The sequence below is a fragment of the Humulus lupulus genome, chromosome 1 (assembly GCF_963169125.1).
Source record: "Humulus lupulus chromosome 1, drHumLupu1.1, whole genome shotgun sequence".
Taxonomy (NCBI): domain Eukaryota; kingdom Viridiplantae; phylum Streptophyta; class Magnoliopsida; order Rosales; family Cannabaceae; genus Humulus; species Humulus lupulus.
Genome location: NC_084793.1, coordinates 199,085,974 through 199,103,629, shown reverse-complemented (window position 1 = coordinate 199,103,629; position 17,656 = coordinate 199,085,974).

Here is a 17,656-nt window from a genome sequence, read left to right as displayed (position 1 = left end):
TTCGACTTCATTTGGGCAAAACTCCAGAGGGTGTTGGGGCCCTATCAAATTGAAGTCCTCGTGGCACCATGAGTGGTGCCTCTAGCCCCAGCAACTGTTCCCCCAGCCTCGGCGGCCCCTGCAGCCCATGCAGTTGCTCCACCGGTCCTTCCCTCAGGACCAGTGGTGTCTGGAGAGTTCATTAACCTAAGGGACCCCCCTTTCGTGATAAGGGGCCTTCTCTAAAAGGAAATGAGATCCCTTCCTCTGAGGTGCTTGGCAGTCCTTCAGTCAGGACACCTCGCCTCGTCATCTTCCCTGATAACTATGAAGGGGAAGAGCTCAAAAGGCACAAGCTAGTAGTTGAGTACTTCAGTGCTCGCATTGATGAAGGGAATGAGGACTTCAAAGTTCTGGTAGAGTATCTGTGATGCCACCTCCAAGCAGCAAAAAGCTGGAGCCTCTCCTTGCAGGGAGAGTTGGCGATCGAATAGCTCTACTGGTAGCGGAGGTTTTCCAGAGGCTTGCAGGGTCACTCTGTGACAGGCCATTTTGCAGCTATGCCTGTTGTCGTAGTGATAACGAGATATCACTCCTTGTCGTCTGCCACTACACCACTCTGCGGGTAAATATCACTTGAATTTCTTAAAGTTTCCTTTTTTAGCCAAGTCCTTTCTTGGAGCTAAATTTTGTTGTTGTGCATGCCGCATCATTTTGTTAGAGGCTCGGGGATGTTGTCACGACGAGGTCCTTTGAGCTCAAGGAGCTTAGGAAGCTCAGGGAGACCTCGGTTCCCCTAGAGGAGCACTCGTGGCCCTAGAAGGCCATGGAGGACGAGAAGAATCGTGCCTCCGAACTAGAGATCCAACTGGCGATGGAGTGCTCCATGCTGCAAACTCTCGAGGACACTTCTTCCAAGTTGCTGGAGGATGCGGCGGGCCACACCAAAGCCGTGGAGGAAGCCACCCACAAGGTGGCGAAGGATCTTCGCGTCACCCACAAGGAGTCCTCCAAGAAATCTGTGGAGGCCAGAAAGGCTCGAGAGGAGGATGTGCATGCGATTTTGCTAGCCGAGACAGTTGCCAAGGACATCGAGGACATGAATCTTCAAACTGAGGAGCTAAAGAAGGAACTCAACGTCATGGCCAAGGATACCATCTATGTTGCATGGTAAAGAAACATGGAGATGGACTTGGCCTTCACAGGGGAGCCCAACATAAGGATGCTGCTTGAGGAGCACCTTCAGGTAGACGAGGCCAGGGAAGCCAAGGTTCAAGAGGTCACGACAGCAGGTTGGACTCCTGAGGTTGATCCTATGATCAAGCTCGTGACAGAGGTTCCTTCGGGTGAGTAGGGCCTTGTAATTTTTTATTTACTTTTGATAGGCCTGTGTGCCACTTTCACTTTTGGGGTACAAACAAGTTTATCGCTCGAGCCTCCGAGCGTAATTGTAAATACTCTTCTCTTGTGAATGGATTTTTCTTGCACTATTTCTTTACCTTTGTTGCTTTATTACTAACATATTTAATATTCAGTAATCATGCAATTTGGTCTTACAAAATTGACAAGGTTTTAATATCTAACTCAGCGTAACTTAATGCCACGAGAATTTTACACCTTAATCCGTCCACTACTCGTGGGCCTTAGTCTTCGAGACATAGGACTTTATTGCCCTAGTTGGTTCAACTAGGGACTTGTGCTCAATTTCTGGCGACTCGAGTCTCATCGACTCACCTAGTATTATGATTCTTTTAAGCACTTAGTGTTGCTTCCCAGGCTCGTGGTCCTCAGGAGTAACTTTAGTGCGCTCTCAAGTGGGAGCACTCGATGTGTCCTTACACACACGAGTTCCAACAAATCTGGTCTTAGGTGGTCAATTTTACTCATGGTTCGAACACAAAGTGTTACTCCTTAGGCGTGTGGTCCTTGAGAGGGTACACTAGGTAATTTTTATGGATTTTCCCCCAAGTACAGATCACTCAGGTTTTGGAAATCAAAAACCTGTTGCCAGTCCTCGGGCTCATAGTCCCCAGGGCGTGGGCCGAGTTCTCCGCCCTTTTAGGCTAGGCCTTGTGGTCAAGTCTTCGACAACTTGACACTAGCGCCCGAGTATGGGAGACTCAGGGATTGAGAACTGGTTACTACTCCTTGGGTGTGCAATCCTCAGGAGGTAAGCCAAGTTCACCCATTAAGTGGGATTTTTAGGTTTTACTGACGCTAGGTTTTACTAGTTTTCCTAGGTCGTTTAGTTCTAGGAAGTCTTGGCACTAAGCCTACCTTGCTCACAACAAGCTTAGTTTCCCAGGTCTTACTCCGCAAGTATGAATTGTCAAATTTTTGGTAACTTGAGGCTCACGCTCGAGTACCACTGACTCGGGCTTTCGTTCACTTTTCGAGATTTAGGAACTGGTTAGTGCTCCTCAGGCACATGCTCCTCGGGAGATAAGGTTAAGTTCACTCTCGCGTTACTTGGATTTTTCAACGCTAGGGTTTGTTCCTCAGGTGTTTCATCTTCGGGATCTTGTGATACTTGGCCTACTCTGCTCATAACAAGCTTAGTTTTCTAGGTCATGGATCTTCCAATACTAGGGTTATAAATTTAGGTCGTGACACTAGGTGTATTTCGCTCATGACAAGCTTAGTTTCCTAGGTCCTTTCAGTGTTACTCTTGGGGAATGTGGGCCTTGAGAGGATACACTAAATAGAGTTTCCCTCCGAGTATAAATGACTCGAGGGTCTATTTGCCTACTCGAAGTCGGGAACCTGTAGTTGGTCCTCAGGACACAACTCAAGTTCTTTGCCCATAGGTTACTTGGTTTTTTAGCCTACTTATGCCAACTTTGACACTAGGCTTGCTCTGCTCATGATAAGCATAGCTTCCAAGGTCACGTTCCGCGAGCCTGCTTATGCCAGCTTTGACACAAGGCTTTCTCCGCTCATGATAAGCTTAGCTTCCCAGGTCACGCTCTGCGAGCCTACTTACGACAGCTTTGTCACTAGGCTTGCTTCGCTCATGATAACCTTAGCTTCCTAGGTTACGCTTTGTGAACCTGCTTACGCCAAATTTGACACTAGGCTTGCTCCGCTCATGATAAGCTTAGCTTCCTAGGTCACGCTCCGCGAGCAGCTATCTTGCGAGGAGACCCAGCTATGCCCCCCATGTGATCAGAGACTAGTCTGCATTCACTTGTCCATGCCAGTGAGCGGGTACACCCCTGGAAGCAAAATTACTAAATTAAAATTTAAAATACAAGTTGTTTCTCTGAATTTCATCTATCATGTTTTACACACATGATTTCCATTAATTGTGCCCGAAGGATACAAAATGACTACAAAACTTAGAAAATACATTGCTTATATTATTGGTAATACCGACAAAGGTGCTCAACATTCCAGGCGCGGGGCACTAAATCCCCACCTAGTCAAGCCAGCTTGTATGTCCCTGGACATATGATGCACTCGATTTGATACAGGCCTTTCCAATTAGGGCCCAATACTCCAGCACCAGGATCTTGAGTGGCTAAGAAGACTCTTCGTAGCACCAAATCTCCGACCTCAAATTTCCTATCCTTCACTTTAGAGTTGAAATATCTGGCCACCTTTTTCTGGTAGGACGCTACTCGAAGTTGTTAAGCTTCACGGAGCTCCTCCAAAAGGTCCAGAGACTCTCATAGTAAAGCATGGTTTGTGATCGGATCATACGTATCTCATTAGTGCATGGATATTTCATCTTGACCGGGAGCATATCTTCATATCCGTAGGCCATGGAGAATGGCGAGTGGATGATAGAGGTCCTAGTAGTGGTATAGTAACTCCACAATGCCTTAGGCAACTCCTCGGGCGAGGTAACTTTCGCCTGTTCTAGCCTCTTCTTTAGGGTGGCTTTAAGCGTCTTGTTGAGAACTTCCACCAGTCCGTTTGCTTGCGGGTAAGCTACGAAGGAAAAGATCTACATAACTCCATGCCTTTGAAAGAAGTGTGTGAACAACTCACTGTTGAATTACAAGCCGTTGTCGGAGAATATCTTTCTCGGGAGCTCGTAGCGGCAAATGATGTTCTTAACGACGAAGTCTAGCGCCTTCTTAGAAGTGATTGTAAGGAAAGGTTCAGCTTCAACCCACTTTGTGAAGTAGTCGATCACAACAATAGCATACTTCACTCCCCCCTTTATATTGGCAAGGACCTGGTAAGGTCAATCCCCCATACTACAAAGGGCCAAGGACTTGTCATCTAGGTGAGCTCATTTGGAGGAGTTCGAGATGTGTTGGCGAAGCGTTGGCACTTTTCCCACTTCTTGACGTATTCCATCGCATCACTATTCATAGTGGGCCAGAAGTACCCTTTTCTTAAGATTTTCTTGGCAAGGCTCTGCCCCTCAGCATGGTCCCCGCAAAAGCCTTCATGTACTTCTCGGAGTATAAGGCTGGCTTCTGCTTGGACACACAACAGAGAAGGGGAAACGAATATCCTCACCTGTATAGATTGCTGTCCATTATAACGTACCAGGGGACTTGGTAAAGAAACTTCTGAGCTGTTTTCTTATCCAGCGGTAACTCTCCAGAGACTAGGTACTTTACAATACACTCCATCCAACCATTCTGAGGATGGACTGCTTCTACCTCCTCGATGGATGAGATGCTTGGAACAACCAAGTAGTCAATTAAGACCACGTTGAACAACTTGGCATCCTTGGTGGTAGCAAGCTTGGCTAGGGCATCAACATTATAATTCTATTTCCTTGGCACTTGTTGGATGGAAAACTTTTTGAAGCTATGTAGCATTTCCTGGGCCATGGCTAAGTAAGTGGCCATCTTTGTCCCCCAGGCCTGGTACTCTCCGAGGACCAAATTCACTATGAGCTGAGAATCACTGAAGATGTCAAGGCCCTCGGCCTTGAGCTCTAGGGCCACTTGGAGTCCAGCAATGAGAGCCTTGTATTTAGCCTCATTGTTTGAAGCGTCAAACCCAAACCATAGGGCAGTGTGAACCTTATGCCCTTTAGAGGATACCAAGATTAGGCCCACTCATGGTCCATTCTCGTTTGAGGACCCATCTATATACAACTTCCACGTGGGCCCGACCACTGAGGCATTCTCAGGTCGCTCATGCGCTCCTGTGAACTCGATAATGAATTTTGCTAATGCTTGTCCCTTGATGGTAGTCCTCGGGTGTTAAGTGATGTAAAACTGACTTAGTTCGATGGTCCACTTGATGAGTCTTCCCGAGGACTCCAGCTTCTGGAGGACATGCCGCAAAGGCTGGTTAGTGAGGGCCTTGATGGGATGCGCTTGGAAGTAGGGCCTTAGCTTCTGAGAAGCAACCATCAAGCAAAAAGTTAGCTTCTCAGTAAGTGAATATCTGGATTCTGCCTTGAGGAGTTTGTTACTTACATTGTACATCGGGTGCTGAACACATCCTTCCTTGCAAACTAGGGTGACATTGATGGCATTCTCTGAGATAGCCATGTAGAGGAGGAGGGGTTTTCCGTCTATAGGATTTGACATGACTAGTGGATTAGCCATATGCGCCTTCAATTGCTTGAATGTCTGATTGCATTCCTCCATCCACTCGAATCTTTGACCTCATCGGAGGATGTTGAAGAATGGGATGCACTTATCAGTTGCCTTGGAGACAAAACGACTCAACGCTGCTGTTGACGGTGAGAACTCGTCAACTTAGTTGAGCTGGAAACAATTATCAAGTAAGGATCGTCAATAAAAAAGCTATAGAAATCAAAGTAATAACTCAAGAACAATGATAGAATAACAATGGAGAAATCAATCAATCTTTCATTCACTCTCAAGCCTTTGCTACAGTAAAACTTCCAACCCCCTTTCAGGTGGGGTTAGAGTTCATTTTATAGTAGGCTCTAATGGCCCTGGGTACATGGTGGTCCTGGGGACCAAAGGGGTACATAAGTACTCTGTCAAGAGAGTGGCTTCAGAGGTTGTGGTCGTACATCCAGTACAGGGGCAGGTGTCAGGAGGATGCCTCCACTACTTGTCCGTACCCATGTATGATGAGTGGTGACAGGCATAGTGGCGCAGGTGGTAGTGGTGTCGACTCTGACTCCTGGCCGTAGACGTACGGGCCATCACTCTTATCCCTACATTCCCACTCCTCCGTTGGTACGGGTGTCCGTATTTGGACGTACAAGGTCTTGAGGGCCGTACCCAGCATGGGAACGTACAAGTATGTTCCATTAAACTCATACCCGGGTCCCTAAGCGTTGGGGTCCATCTGATGGCGTGGCTCCTATGCGGCTCGCGAGCCCCCTTCGCGAGGCCTCCCTTGCATGGGCACCTGATGGTGTGGCTCCTATGCGGCTCGCGAGCCCCCTTCGCGAGGCCTCCCTTGCATGGACACCTGATGGTGTGGCTCCCCAGGGTACACCTCCCGCATGGCATGGAGTGTTCGGAGCGCGAGGCCGAATGCATGCCCCGACGCGAGGCCATGGGGCTGTGCCTGCTTCGGACGTGACGCGAGGCCACAAGGCCGTGCCTTCTTGCTCCGGACACGACGTGAGGCCACGGGGCCGTGCCTGCTCCGGACGCGACGCGAGGCCACACGGGGCCGTGCCTGCTTCGAATGCGACGCGAGGCCACGGGGCGGTGCTTGCTTCGGATGCGACGCGAGGCCACAGGGTGGTGCCTGCTTCGGACACGATGCGAGGCCGCGACGCAAGGCCACGGGGCCGTGCCTGCTTTAGACGCGACGCGAGGCCACGGGGCCGTGTCTGCTTTGGACGTGACGCAAGGCCATGGGGCCGTGCCTACTTCGGACGTGTCGCGAGGCCACGGGGCCATGCCTACGCGCACGAGACGAGGGGCCTCGCCTGGTGTTGGGCGCGCGCGTGACGAGGGGCCTCGCCTGGTGCTGGTGTGTGCGAGGCCATCTGGGTTGCCGCGCGAGTGGCAACAGTGGCTCGGGGTCATTCCAACCCAGCCATATTTTTGGGGCGTTTATGGGGCCTAGCATACATGTTGAGTCTTTTAAGGGCGAGGAATATTGAGCGTTCACAGCTGCTATCCTCCCAGTGAGGGTTTGTATGTCCTTATGCTTTGGGGGGGGGGGGTGGCATTTCGGTTAAGGCTCCGATCTTCTTGGGATTTGCCTATATTCCACGGGCGCTAAATATGAAGCCCAGGAACTTCCAAGAGACAACTCCAAAAGTGCCCTTCTGGGGATTCAATTTCATTTCGAATCTGTAGAGGACAGATAACACGTCCGCCAGATCTCTCAAGTAGTCGGGGGCTATTCTAGATTTTACCAACATGTATTCTACATAAACCTCCATGTTTCGACCTAGCTGGTTCTTGAATATATGGTTTACCAATCTTTGATAGGTGGCACCAGCACTCTTGAGTCTGAAGGGCATCACTTTTTAACAATATACCCTTTTTTCAGTCTTGAATTTGGTGTGCTCTTAATCCGCAACATGCATAGAAATTTGGTTATATCCGGAGTACGCATCCATAAAGGACAAGAGCTCATACCCGGAGGTAGCTTTGACCATATAATCAATCTTGGGCAAAGGAAAACAATCCGTTGGGCATGCTTTGTTGAGGTTGGAGAAATCTATACATGTCCTCCAAGTGTCGTTTGGCTTGGGCACCAGAACTGGGTTAGACAACCATCTCAGGTACTAAGCCTATCGAATGAACCCATTCACGAGGAGCTTATCCACCTCCTCCTTTAAAGCCAATGCTTGGGTCGGGTCAATCATTCCCAATTTTTGTTATATTGGAGCAACGTTAGGATCAATGTTAAAGGCATGTCATATGATGTTCGGGTCAATACCTGTCACGCCGGAGTGAGAACAAGAAAATAAGTCTTGATTGTCCTTGAAAAAGCTCATTAAGGCTTCTCGAAAATCCGTATTGAGATATTCTTGATCTTCATTTTTCTATCTGGGACGGAGGCATGAAGGATCACCTCCTCTGTCTCTTCCATGTGCTCGATAGCCCTTCCTTTTCCTCTTGAACAACCTGGACCTCCATCTCCTTGGGAAGAGGATGTTCGATGGCTGCTGCCTCAATTACGATTACTGGATTCTTGAGGGACATGGTGTAGCACTACTTGGCCTCCTTTTGGTCTCCACGGACTATGCCTATTCCTGCCTCAGTAGGGAATTTCATGCACATGTGGCGAATGGAGGTGACAGCTCCAAATTCCACTAGGGACGGATGCCTCCGGATGGTGTTGTATGCGGAGGGGTAGTCCACGAACACATAGGTGCAGTACTTGAAGGCCTGGCGAGGCACTTCTCCAAGTGTCACTGGCAGTTTGATTTGCCCTATCGGAGTGAACTTCTTACGAGAACCCGTAAAGAGTGGAGGTGCATGGGGACAGGTCACTAGTGGTCAGCCCAATCTTCTCGTAAGCTATCTTGAATAGGATGTTCACTGAACTCCCGTTGTCCACCAGGATCCATGCCACCATCTTGTTGGAAATCTGGTTCTCGACCACCAAAAGATCATGGCAGGGAAAATGTACCCTTCGAGCATCGTCATCGGATAAAGTGATGACTTGGTCAGTAATTCCAAGCATTTATTCTGGTAACTGGGTTAAGGCTAACACTTCATCATCATTGTTTAGGGCTCGCACATATCGATTCTACGAGCCCCTCAATGTGCCCCCTAGGTGGGGTCCTTCGGAGTTATTCCCTACTCTCTAGTTCACCGGGGGAGGTCCATGGGCTGTATGTTGCTGTGGGATCACAGGCACCTAGACCAGGGGCTAAGGAACAACCTGTTGAGGAGGCAATCCTGTGGCCAGAGCCTAGGCTGGGTGTGCGCTAGCCCAAGCATATTGGTAGAGGTGCCCCAGTTTGATGAGACTTTCAATTGCATCTCTAAGTTTCTTACACTCGTTGGTGTGGTGCCCCACATTATTGTGGATCTGACAAAACTTAGTGGAATCTCTTTTCTCCCGACCCCTCCACATAGGTGGCAGTTTCTGATAGTGGACTCGTTGCTCGGTGGCCAGGAAAATATTTTCTCGAGTATCCACCAGGTCCGTGTACTCGGAGTATTGTTGAGTGTACTTCTCATCGGGTGCTGCTCCAGTTCTCTTCAGCTTCTTTCCTTTTCCTTTTCCCCCGCATTTTCTCCTGCTAGGGGTCTCAGTGGGTGCCGCAGACTGGGTAAGAGTTACAATTCCAGCACTGAATGCAAGCTGAAAAGCACTGTATCCAGTGGGAGCTGCTCCATTGACTGTTGGGACGGCACTAAAACCATCGTTTGGCATGGTGTTGAAGCCATCTAGTTGAACATCAGGGCTGAACTATGGAGCACTCATAACCCTCGTTTGGGCTAGAGTGTATGGCGAGTACTGGGTTCCCAGAGCCACGACGTTTGGGAACAACAGAGTGGGGAAAGGGACTGGTACTCTAAACGTTCTAATCTGAGCCTCCTCTTAGTTAATGTACTCTTAGGCTTGACATATGAAGTTGTCGAGCATGTGACATCCTCTTCGCTAGAGGTCATCCCATAATGGGGAAACAGCTTTGATGCCAACTTATAGGGCCATCAGCTGTTGGCCATCATCAACCCTCTTGGTCTTGGTTGCTTCTTCCTTAAAGCGTTTGATGTAAACTTTAAAGGTCTCAAGTTCTCCTTACTTTATGTTAGCCAAAGCATTGGCCTAAAAATTTACCTTTCGCGCAACTATGAATTGTCTTTGGAAGGAGGAGGAGAGTTTCTGCCATGAGTGAATGGACCCTGGCTTGTGCATCTTGAACCATTCATCCACTGATCTCGTTAAGGTCAATGGGAAGATGTGGCACTTGGCGTCATCGGAGATGTGGTGGGCCAACATCAATCTATTAAACAGTTAAAGATGGTTGGTGGGATCAGTGCCTCCATTGTACGAATCGATGTTTGGAATTTTGAAGCCTTGAGAAAGTGGGTCTTCCACAATGTGGGGAGAACAAGGCTCTCCATCCTCTTCCTCTGAGTCAGAGTCACGACCTTGTCTTTGAGCCATATTCAACATTATCCTTTTCAAACTCTCCAATTTTGTGCGGAGAGGGTCACAATTTTGATTGGAACTGTAATGCCCTACTGCCTTAAAGCCGTTACTAAGTGAGTTTAAATGTGCAATTAACTCGCTAATCAAGGTTTTAAGACAAAAGTGTAATTAAATCATAACCAGAGTCATAAACTTGAAAATAAACCTTTCATTGAAAATTATAAGATATATAACATTTGGGATCCCAAAAACATTGTTTAGAAATATTTACAACTCAAAATTTAGTTAGAGTCGACTAAACGACAAAATTCAAGTTTTGTACATACATCTCTCAAAATACCCCTGGCTGTGACAACCAGACAAACCGGACATGTACGTGCCGCTCGTCCCACTTGCCAAACTCAAGGTTGATTGTCCTTCCCTTTGCCTTTACCTGCACCATAGAGTACCCGTGAGTCGAATCCCAGCAAGAAAACCCTCACAAGCAGATAATAAACGCATATCAAACACTTATTATAAAATCAAGCCAACACTAGGTCATACATGTACGGCCATGCCGTCCCAGGTTCTTTACCAGGCCCTGGGTTCGCGGTCTAAATCGTAAGGATATCCCAGGTATCCCTTGGGGTCTCACCCTGGCAACTCGCACCCCGCGTGCTAAACACTGCACCCGGCCCCTTGCCATTCTCGGCCTTCGCCGTTCCCAACCTTCGCCATTCCCGGCCATCGTCGTTCCATCATTAATATATACACATAATATACTAAACAGATATCAAAAGACACATAAATTCAATCAAAGGGCCATGCCCTGCAACACAATCATATAGGGCCGAGCCCTACAACACAAGCTCTATGGGAACAGTAGTTTTCTTACCTGTGTCCTGAGCTTTCTAGGCACCAATGTCCCAAGCACATTTCCCTAGTCCGAGCCTCGCCGAAACCCTAGTCACAACACATTAACAATTTCATCCATCAAGTTCTAATCCACTAAACAGCTTTGAGCCACAATTCTAATCTCCGGGGCCTTGAATTCTATCAATCCGGGTGACAAAATCCATCCCGGGCCTTAGCAATCAAGTTCCCAAGTCAAAACCTACAAGTCACCCTGCACCTTGGGCTAGGGCTGCGGCCCAACCCCTCAAGTGCCACGGATAGCCTCAAAACAGAGGCTAACACTTCCCTGGACAAACACACGGGCCGCGGCATGCTTGGCCTAGCGCTGCAGCGCACCTCGAGCTCCATGGCCTCCCCAGGCCTCGCGTGCACACGGGCCGCGGCATGCACCTCCTAGGGCCGCGACCCTCGCCTCCAAACCCAGAAAAACACCATTTTTCCCTGCATTACCTTTGAACCCACACTCCCAAAATCACCTCAACCCAACACTTAAACCCAAAATTCACACTTAAGCCACCTAAACATACCAACAAACTCAATAACCAATTCCTACACTCATCAAGCAATCAAAACCAATTCTAGAATCCAAACCATGCATGTCTAATTCTTCGCACCCAATATCAACAGAATTTAGTTGCAAATCAACATACCTAAACATCTTAAGAAACTTACCTTTACTTACTTAAGTTCTGAGCTAATTCTCTAGGTTCCAAGCTTTAATCTCCCCAAAATCCCAGCTCCACTTCCTATTCTTTAGCTTGATTCACCAAGAGTTTTCCCCAAGCTTCAAATGGAGAGAAAATCTTCAGAAGAAAGGTGAAGAAAGAGATAAATTTGGTTTAGAGAAGTCTGGGAGTTTCTTATTTTTGTTTTATTTAACTTAAGTCTATGTGGTTACCTCAAGGCTCGGGGTATCAAAACGTCTCCGAGGGAAAAATGGTAAATTTCTCCAATATTCCCTCCTAGGCATTCTAACCTCAAATATATCTCCAAATATTTATTTCCAAAACCCGGGAACCCCATAAAACATCTGATACCCACAATACCCCTCGACACGCCCCTGGTTGGATTCTCAACCCCATTGTGACTTTTTGACTAAAAACTCCCTTGGACTGTCTCGGATCGTGCTACACAGATATATCACAAACATATCACATTTATGCCTTCAACATGTTAAAATCACAAACATGCTCCTACTATCCAAATGGGGCCCACATGCATATTTAATTCGACTAAACATGCATCACTATCACATATTCAGATAGATTCACATATTATAACAATAATTCACTTATTGCCCTCCAGGCACACTAATCAAGGCCCCAAGCCTTATTAGCAAATTTGGGTCGTTACAACTACCCCTCCTTACAGAAATTTTGTCCTCGAAATTACCTGAATAACTCGGGATACCGCTCCCGCATCTCAGATTCCAATTCCCATGTCACCTTCTCAACCCTGATGTTCCTCCACAGCACTTTCACCAAGGCGATGGTCCTGCTCCGCAAGACATTATCCTTCCGGTCGAGAATCTGAACTGGTTTCTCCTCATAAGATAAATCTTGATCCAGCTCCAAATTTTCATAACTCAGAACGTGCGTCGAATTTGACACATACTTTCGGAGCATGGACACGTGAAACACGTCATGGACCCCTGATAAGGCTAGAGGCATTGCCAAACTGTAGGCTACCTCTCCAACCCGTTCTAGAATCTCAAAGTGGCCAACAAACCTAGGGCTCAGCTTGCCCTGAACACCAAACTGTGTCACTCCCTTCAAGGGCGAAACCCTAAGAAACACATGGTCACCAACTTGGAACTCCACACTCATGCGTTTCAAATCTGAATAACTCTTCTGGCGACTCTGGGAGGCAAGCATTCGAGCTCTAATTTTCTCAACTGCCTCATTAGTCCTCTGAACCATCTTAAGGCCTAAGTACCTCCTCTCACCTGTCTCATCCTAATGGATAGGTGATCTGCACTTCCTCCCATAAAGCATCTCATACATAGTCACTCCGATAGTCACATGATAGTTGTTCTTGTACGAGAGCTCAATCAAGGGAAGATACTTACTCCAAGATCCTCTAAAATCTAGCACACAGGCTCGTAGCATGTCTTCTAGTATCTGAATCGTCCTCTCAGTTTGTCCATCTGTCTGAGGATGATAAGTAGTACTAAACTGTAACTGTGTGCCCATAGCCTTCTGCAGACTTTCCCAGAACTTGGAAGTGAAGGTGGGGTCCCTGTTGGATACTATCGACCTTGGTGACCCATGCAGTCAAACAATCTCCTTCACATAAAGCTCAGCATACTGCTCCACAGTATAAGTCGTCCTGACTGGTAAAAAGTGGGCGGACTTGGTATACCTATCCAAAATCACCCACACCGAATCATGCTGTCCTGCGGTCTTTGGCAGCCCAACTACGAAGTCCATGGCGACATCTTCCCATTACCACTCTAGAATCCCTAGAGGCTGCAGCAACCCTGCTGGCCTCTGATGTTCAGCCTTGACCTACTGACAAGTTAAGCACTTGGGCCACATAATCCACCACACCCCTCTTCATGCCTGACCACCAGTACAAAGCTCTCAGATCCTAGTACATCTTCATCGTACCCGGATGAAAGGAATAAGGAGTGGTATGCAGTTCATCCAGAATCTCTCGCCGGATATCTGCATCCATCGGAACACAAATCCGACCCTTATACTTCAGTAACCCCATCTCCGAAATAGAAAAGTCTTTAGCCACTCCGAACAAGACGTTCTCCCTATAACCCCTCAACTGGGAATCATTCCCCTGTGCTTCCTTGATCCTCTCAAGGAGCGTAGGCTGAAGAGTGATGTTGGCTAACCGACCAACCACCAACTCTATACTCGCTCTAGTCATCTCCTCCGCTAGCTTATCGGATATCTGTCTCGAACCGAACAACTATCCTGGACCCTTCTGGCTCAATGCATCAGCAACTACGTTAGCCTTTCTAGGATGGTATAGGATGTCACAATCGTAATCCTTAACCAACTCCAACCACCGTCTCTGGCGCATATTCAGATCCTTCTGAGTGAAGAAATACTTCAAACTCTTATGATCAGTGTAAATCTCACACTTCTCACCATATAAATAATGTCTCCAAATCTTAAGTGCGAACACCACCGCTGCCAATTCTAGATCATGTGTGGGGTATCTCTGCTCACACTCCTTTAACTGTCTCGATGCGTATGCTATCACCTTCCCAGCTTGCATCAACACACACCCCAAACCCTGTCTGGAAGCATCACAATAAACCACAAACTTTTCATTATCTATTGGCGAACTCAACACTGGCGCTGTGATCAACCGCCGCTTCAACTCTTAAAACTGTTCTCACATCGGTCTGTCCAAACATACTTTGTCTTCTTCTTCGTCAACGACGTAGCTATCCTGGAGACCCCCTCAACAAACTACCGGTAATACCTCGCCAATCCTAGAAAACTCCTCACTTCAGAAACACTGTTCGTTCTAGGCCAGTCTCTCACTGCCTCAATCTTATTTGGGTCAACCAGAATCCCCTCCTTTATGATGATATGGCCCAGAAATGTAACTTGTGGTAACCAAAACTCGCACTTGCTGAACTTAGCATATAACTTATGCTCCCTTAACCGCTGCAAAACCAAACGTAGATGGTGCTTGTGCTTTGTCTCTAACTGTGAGTACACCAGGATATCGTCGATGAATACAATCATGAACTTGTCTAAATAATCCTTGAAAACACTATTCATCATGTCCATAAAAGCTGCTGGGGCATTGGTTAATCCAAAGGACATAACCAGGAATTCATAGTGCCCATACCTCGTGTGGAAAGCGGTCTTTGGAATGTCTTCCTCTTTGATCCTTAACTGATGGTAACTTAACCGGAGATCCATCTTAGAAAACACTGTCTTTCCCTGCAGTTGGTCAAACAAATCATCAATCCTAGGCAATGGGTACTTATTCTTAATGGTTAACTTATTTAGCTCCCCATAATCAATACACATCCTGAGACATCCATCCTTCTTCTTAACAAACAACATTGGAGCACCCCACGGCGAGAAACTCGGTCTAATGAACTCCAAATCCAGTAACTCCTGCAACTGAATCTTCAACTCCTTCAACTCTGCCGGAGCCATTCTGTAAGGTGTCCTAGATACTGGCTCCGCTCCTGGTACAAACTCTATAACAAAATCAATTTCCCGCTGCGGCGGCAGCCCTGGTAGATCTGCTGAAAATAAATCTTGGAACTTGCATACCAATCTGGTCTCCCCCGGTCCAACCGACACAACCTTAGAGGTATCCACAACAATCGCTAGGAATCCTATGCAACCTCTCTGCATCAAGTCCTTAGCCTTTGATGCTGAAATCATAGGTACCCGCGGTCCACCAGCCGTTCCCACAAATAAAAAGGGTACCTCCCCTTCTAGTTCAAAAGTCACCATCCTACGCTTGCAGTCAATTGTCGCCCCATACTTTGATAGCCAATCCATCCCTAGGATCATATCGAAGTCATCCATCATAAGCTCAATTAGATCAGCAAACAATTCCCTACCATCTACCTCTACCGATAAAGCTCTAATCCACCTCCTAGAGACTACCAGTTCCCCAGTCGGAAATAAGGTCTCAAAACCCCTAGCATACAAAACACTAGGTCTACACAGCTGATCTATCACTCTAGCAGATACAAACGGATGGGTAGCCCCCGAATCAAACAATGCAGTGTAAGAAGAACCAGCACTAGAGATTTGACCTGTCACAACTGAGGGGCTAGCCTCCGCCTTAGTCTGAGTCAAAGTGAACACCCTGGCAGGAGCGAGATTGTCACCCTGCTACGGCTCCTCCTTCCTGGCTTGTGGGCAGTCCTTCTTCAGATGGTTGGCACTCCCACAGATAAAGCAGGCCCTATTCCTGCACTCACTCTGATGTCGTTGTCTGCACCGAGGACACACTGGGAAACTCCTCCAGTTGTCACTTCCGCCCTGACGGCCACTAAGACCACCCTGTGCCCTCTTATCAGAACTGGGAGGAACAAAGGAATCTGGGGCCTTTCTTTTCTGCTCATCGGAGCCACTGCCCTGGTTGGATCTAATAAAAGGAGGCACTGTCCTCCTGGCATCGCGCCTAACAACGCTCTCTCTCCAAATCTGGCCCTCGGTCCCCTTGGCTGTAAGGGCCTTGTCTACCACCTAAGCGTAGGTAGTAGTCTCTAGATCCAAAGTGGTCTTCACATCACGGGCGATCATAACATTCAATCCCCGTACGAATCTGTCTCTTCTTGCCGCATCTTTCGGTAGTAGATCTGGTGCAAACTTCGCCAAATGGTCAAACTTCAGAGCATACTCCGTCACGGTGATCCGGTTCTGAGTCAAGTTGATAAACTCATCAACCTTCGCAGCTCGGACTGCCACACTGTAATATTTCTCATTAAAAATATTTCTAAATTCTTCCCAGGACATAATTGCCACATTCCTCCTCTGAACCACTACATCCCACAAGATGCGGACGTCTTCTCTGAACATGTAGCTTGCACAGGCTACCCTCTCGTTCCCCTCAACCCTCATGAAATCAAGAATGGAAGAGAACATATTCATCCACTGCTCTGCCCACAGTGGGTCTGGTCCAATCTCAAAGGTGGGAGGATGCTGCTTCCTGAACCTCTCATACAAAGGTTCCCACTTATTCTCCACAACAGATTGAACTGGCGCTGGTGCCATAACCTGCTGAATCGGCAACCATGTAACCTGTGGAGGGGCCTACTGCCTCAGCTGTTGAAGTTTTTCATCTATTCGTTGTAGTCTTGATTCAACTTCAGCAAACATCTGTTGCCAATTCTGTGGGGCAGGTGGAGGGTCCTGACCCTGGTTATCATCCTCAGCCCGGCTGCCGCGGAGTCTAGATGATTGATGAGGCATCTCAATAACTATGCCTACAATCAATGATGCCGCTCATCAGGCATGATAACAACATCCAAAACCACCTCCCAATCACATCAGTCAACCATAAGCAACAACCACATAACACTCAAATAACATATAGCACACAACGGGCCACGCCCTGACATCATGCATACATTAAATCATTCATCATGCTCTATATCAAATAAGCAAGCAAACATGGCATTTAAGCACATATTTCAACATAATGGTCAATCATACCAACCAACCCTGAGTCGAGTTTGCAATTGACAGCGAGCGTACATCTTCGGTCATTCTCTAGAAACCATAAAACTTGACTTGCTCTGATACCAAGTTGTAATGCCCTACTACCTTAGAGCCGTTACTAAGTGAGTTTAAATGTGCAATTAGCTCGCTAATTGAGGTTTTAAGACAAAAGTGTAATTAAATCATAACCAGAGTCATCAACTTGAAAATAAACATTTCATTGAAAATTATAAGATATATAACATTTGGGATCCCAAAAACATTGTTTTGAAATATTTACAACTCAAAATTTAGTTAGAGTTGACTAAACGACAAAATTTAGGTTTTGTACAAACATCTCTCAAAATACCCTTGGCCGTGACAGCTAGACAGACCGAACATGTATGTGCCGCTCGTCCCACTCGCCAAACTCAAGGTTGATTGTCCCTCCCTTTGCCTTTACCTGCACCATAGAGTACCCGTGAGCTGAAGCCCAGCAAGAAAACCCTCACAAGCAGATAATAAACGCATATCAAACACTTATTATAAAATCAAGCCAACACTAGGTCATACATGTACGACCATGCTGTCCCAAGCACTTTATCAGGCCCTGGGTTCGCGGTCTAAATCGTAAGGATATCCCAGGTATCCCTTGGGGTCTTACCCTGGCA